This window comes from Austrofundulus limnaeus, unplaced genomic scaffold, assembly GCF_001266775.1.
Source record: "Austrofundulus limnaeus strain Quisiro unplaced genomic scaffold, Austrofundulus_limnaeus-1.0 Scaffold1327, whole genome shotgun sequence".
Taxonomy (NCBI): Eukaryota; Metazoa; Chordata; class Actinopteri; order Cyprinodontiformes; family Rivulidae; genus Austrofundulus; species Austrofundulus limnaeus.
Window position 1 is genome coordinate 2384 of NW_013953729.1, and position 5791 is coordinate 8174.

A 5791-nucleotide genomic window follows, 5' to 3' on the forward strand; every position below is an offset into this window, starting at 1 on the left:
GTCTGTTGACTGACCGTTTGTTAAAATAATTGTTATGGGCAGGTTACATTATAAAAAATTGTTTGTCATAATCATGTCTTGTAATTATTTAACAGGGGTTTTACTTTTAAGTGTACTTAAAATACACTTAATTGTAAGTGTATTTAATTTAGTTATGATGTAAATACAATAAAAATTAAACCAAGATTTAGAATAATTATCATTTTGATCCATATATTGGTAATGTCTGACTGGGCCTCGTGCCACTTTATGTTCAACAAATTGGGCCCCGAGGTCAAAAAGGTTAAGAACCCTGCTCTAAACTACCACAACAAATTTTAGCCCAGAATCGGTGTGGTAACTGTCAGTTTTAGTGTTTTATTATCACTTGACTGTGGCACAGAATTCCTCGGTGCAGCCAGGGGGGCGGAGGGAGTCCGGTCCGGTGGCCTCAGGATTTAATCTCTGCTGTTTGCAGATGATGTGGTTCTGTTGGCGTCATCGCGCCGTGATCTTCAGCTCTCTGGTTCACAGCCGAGTGTGAAGCAGCTGACATGAGGATCAGCACCTCCAAATCTGAGTCCATGGTCCTCAGTCAGAAAAGGGTGGACTGCTCTCTCCAGGTTGGGGGTGAAGTTCTGCCTCATGTGGAGCAGTTCAAGTATGTTGGGGTTTTGTTCAGGAGTGAGGGAAGAATAGAGCGTGAGACTGATGGACGGATCAGTCCAGCTCCTGCAGTATTGTGGACTCTGTACTGGTCTGTTGTGGTGATGAGAAGCTGAGCTGTTGTAGTGTCCAAGAGTGGGGGGCCTCTTCTCAGGAATGCAGAGATGTGAGGTCTCTTGGTTTTCCAGCTTCAGAGCTCGGCACATATTACCATATTAGGAAGAAGGTATACCGTGACAAAATTTATGGTACATCTGTGAAGCCTATAAAGAGCCTTGTACGCCCCCACCCTTGGCCTTCGTATTTCATCTTTCTTACTTGGTGAATCATTTGGCTTGGAGGCCACAATTTGGTTTTTGGCTGTAATCTCCTGGACTGCAAAACAAATATTCTTGCTGTTCAACCAGCCTGTTTCAGAGTTCTCTCTTCATTGAGCAACAGCAGTTCCACTTGAACCAGAAGACGTGGTTATTTCACCTCACTGTAAATTGATTTAAACTAATTCGAATTCGCCATTTATAAAGATTTAATTTAGGGAAAATCGAGATTTTTTCCCCACCAGTGCACTCTTTGGGGCTTCTGTAGTTCAGAGGTCACCCCACCTGTCTCTCAAGACGTTTGGTACATGACATGACAATATGGCAGCTAGCAAAGAGGATCTATTTCTCAAAAAAGGCACAGTTTCCTCAGTTATCTGGAACTGGTTAGGTTTTACAGTCTCGGACTTGGAGCAACAAACACCTCACTGCTAAACACGGGGTTCCTACAGTTTAAGGCAAGTTAAATTTAAGACTTTTTAAGACTTTTTAATGCCAAGTGAAATCATATTTAAGACCAATACATTAAACACAGATGACAAAAAAATTAATAAAACTATAGCAAAAACTCACAAATCAAAGTATTTTTGGTTGAATTATTCAAACATTGCTAATATACCAACTGTTTTTATCCATATCTAACTGCTATTTTGTCAAATATAGCCAAAAGAAATACATTCTTAGCAAGCAGTCAGTTTTAAACTTAATTTAATTTCTGAAAATCCTCTAATGACCCAAAATTTGCAGTTTTATGGCCCACAGTGGGATCTCAACCCCAGCTTTCTGTAGAAGAAACCTTGAAGTGTATATGACATCAAATGTTTGTAAGAAATATGAATGTATTTTTGGAAAAACAACATTATTAACATTAGAAAACAAATTTCACATTGCTCAGATGAACAGTTGAGATATTTGTATGTGGTGTCAAAAGGGAACATCTCAAAATAAATTAATGTTACCAATTATTTTAATATTTGATACGAATTACAGTCATCCTACTTACGTTTTTACATTTTTAAAGACTTCTGAAAATTGAGTTACTGTAAAACCTTTTAAGGCTAATTAAGGCCTTCATTTTAGATTGGTGAATTCAAGGCCTTTTAAATCTTTTTAGGGATCTGCAGGAACCCTGTAAATCTGTTTGGAGGCTCTTGCTACCAAAAGCAGGAGTACAAAAAATTGTTTCAACACCTGAAACAGAGTCACTCTATTAAGTGAGAAACAAATTGTTTAAAACGAAAATGGAATTTGGGATGAAAAAAAAGAAAGATTTTATTTTTGGGCCATATCGCCCACCCCATCAGTCTACATTTCTACCCTTATGTCCCAAACTGTGGGTAGTGACCAAAAGAACAGGATCACAGATACAAGAAGTCAAAATGAGTTTTCTCTGCAGGGTAGCTGGACTCTCCCTTACAGACGGGTAAGAAGTTCAGTTATCCTGGAGAGACTCAGAGCAGAGCCACTGCTCCTCCACGTCGAGAGGAACCAGTTGAGGTGGTTCATCTGATAAGGATGCCTCCTGGATGCCTCCCTAGGGAAGTGCTTCAAACATGTCCAACTAGGAGGAGACTCCGAGAAAGACCAGGACACACTGGAGAGACTATGTCTGGTCTAGGAATGTCTTGGGATCCTCCCAGAAGAGCTGGAAGAGGTGACGTGGGACAGAGAGGTCTGCTCAAGCTGCTGCCCTCATGACCTGTGTTGTATAAAGTACCTCAAAGTGATACTTGAGTAAAAGTACAAGTATCTTATCATAAAAATACTTTGGTAAAAGTTAAAGTCTTCTCTAAAAATATTACTTGAGTAAAAGTCTTAAAGTATCTGATATTTTTTGTACTTAAGTATCAAAAGTAAATTTCTGAGACAAAATCTACTTAAGTATTAAAAGTAAAAGTACTGAGTAAAAGTGAGCAGTTAGATTTTCCAAAATGACATTTATTGGGAGGTGACTTCTCCAAAAAATATTTTTTCTAATGGCGTGCAGCTGTGATGGTTGTGTACAAGCTAATAGTGTGTCAGAATGGTATATATTTATACTTCTCATCCAACCACAATTAAATTCACTCTATCCAGGACACACTATTTATCAGGATAGTATATTTTTAAGTACCCTAATAACAACTCAGAATAAAATAGGAGTAACAACTTTCTACTTCTTACCTTTTTGGAAAATGTAGTGAGTAGAAAGTACAGATTTCTGTAGAAATGTAATGAGTAAAAGTAAAAAGTACGCTGAAAAATAATTACTCAAGTAAAGTACAGATAACCAAAATTTCTACTTAAGTACAGTAACAAAGTATTTGTACTTAGTTACTTTACAATTCTGCTCATGACCCGACTCAGAATAAGCGGAATATGATGGATGGATGGATGGATGGATGAATAGATGGATGGAGGGATGGATGGATGGATGAAGGGATGGATGAATGGATGGATGGATGGAGGGATGGATGAATGGATGGATGGATGAAAGGATGGAGGGATGGATGAATGGATGGATGGATGGATGGATGGATGGAGGGATGGATGAATAGATGGATGGAGGGATGGATGGATGGAAAGATGGAGGGATGGAGGGATGGATGGATGAATAGATGGATGGAGGGATGATGGATGGATGGATGGATGAAGGGATGGATGGATGGAGGGATGGATGGATGGATGGATGGAGGGATGGATGGAGGGATGGATGAATGGATGGAGGGATGATGGATGGAGGGATGGATGGATGGATGGATGGATGAATGGATAGAGGGATGATGAATGGATAGAGGGATGATGAATGGATGGAGGGATGATGGGTGGATGGAGGGATGATGGATGGATGGATGGATAGATGGATGGAAAGATGGAGGGATAGATGGATGGAAAGATGGAGGGATAGATGGATGGAAAGATGGAGGGATGGATGGATGGATGGAAGGATGGAGGGATGGAGGGATGGATGGAGGGGTGGATGAATGGATGGAGGGATGGATGGAGAAATGATGGATGGATGGATGGAAAGATGGATGGATGGATGGAAAGATGGAGGGATAGATGGATGGAAAGAAGGAGGGATGGAGGGATGATGAAAGATGGATGGATGGATGGAAAGATGGATGGATGGATGGAAAGATGGATGATGGATGGATGGATGAATGGATGGAGGGATGGATGGATGGATGGAAAGATGGAGGGATGGATGGATGGATGGATGGATGGATGGAGGGATGGATGGAAAGATGGATGGATGGATGGAAAGATGGAGGGATGGATGGATGGATGGAGGGATGGATGGAAAGATGGAGGGATGGAGGGATGGATGGATGGATAGATGGATGGATGGAGGGATGGATGGAGAAATGATGGATAGATGGATGGAAAGATGGATGATGGATGGATGGAGGGATGGATGGTGAAATGATGGATGGATGGATGGAAAGATGGATGGATGAGTGGATGGAAAGATGGATGGATGGATGGAAAGATGGATGATGGATGGATGGATGAATGGATGGATGGATGGATGGAAAGATGGAGGGATGGATGGATGGATGGATGGAGGGATGGATGGATGGATGGATGGATGGAGGGATGGATGGATGGAAAGATGGAGGGATGGATAGATGGATGGAGGGATGGATGGAAAGATGGAGGGATGGAGGGATGGATGGATAGATGGATGGATGGATGGATGGATGATGGATGGATGGATAGATGGAAGGATGGATGGATGGATGGAGGGATGGATGGATGGATGGACGGAAGTACAGACTGCGGCAGCTGTTTTGAATACAGTTTTAAAAAGTTGATCAGTTGTATTTTCATCCAATTATTTATTTTTTACATGTTTAATTACATCTCTGGTGGATCTTCAAGCAGGGGCGGTTCTAGGGGCGGGGCCACAGGGACATTGGCCCCAGCTGCAATCTGATTGGACCCCTGAAGTGCCCCTGTCCTGTCTCTAGGGTTGGGCAATATTGGCAAAAAAAAAATCACGATTAATTATGGTATTTAGCTGATAACGAGTAATTTGATGATTAATAACCTGGAGTACCTGGACACGACCAACTGAGTGGGAAAGATTTGCTCTTCGTAAAAATCTGTTCAAACTTGTGTCAAAATTACAGACTTCAGGCTACACATCAAATTTTAAATTGTGTTGATAGATAAATAAATTACAGAACTTTTTTATGTTTATATTTGAAGTGGAGAGGAGCAGCGAGCAGACTCTGCCTGGTGGCATTAATCGTATCAATCATCATGTGCCAAAAAATAATGGATTAATGTTTTTCTGATGATTAATTGCACATGATACGATTATGCCCAACCCTACCTGTCACTCATCTGTCGTTTGCCTGAGATTGGTGATGGTGTGTGCAGTTCCTTGTTCAAACACTGACGAGTAAAATAGGAAAGTCCAGCATTAATCAATCTAACAGAATTCTTCTCTTCTTAAGAAAATCTGAACAATCTTTCAGAAAAAGTTATTGAATTGACAAACAATGGCTGAATTTTCTCATAGGCTGTGCGTTTGAGAGTGTTTTATCTATGTACAGCAGGGGTGGGCAATCCTGGTCATTGAGGGCCGCAGCCCTACAGGTTTTATGTTTTTCCCTGGTCCAACACCTGATTCAGACATTAAATTACCTCTTCCAAGTTCTGCAGTACGGACGACCCAAACTGACATAATTAGAAAAAAAGCAGAACTATATAAATGGACCAATAAATTAATTCAATTAAAAATGCGCTAATTATATTAAAAAAGGAGAGCTTTACCTCATGTTTTATTATTTAATTGACCTTCATAATTATTTTCCCAACTTAGTTGAACAAAATATATT

At 40.5% G+C, this 5791-nt stretch overlaps 1 protein-coding gene across 2 annotated transcripts in view; it reads right to left on the minus strand.

Moving 5' to 3' along the window:
- ddo (D-aspartate oxidase) overlaps positions 1 to 5791 on the minus strand; it is a 10770-nt gene that overhangs the window by 2068 nt on the left and 2911 nt on the right. The gene's annotated exons all lie outside the window — the stretch shown is intronic.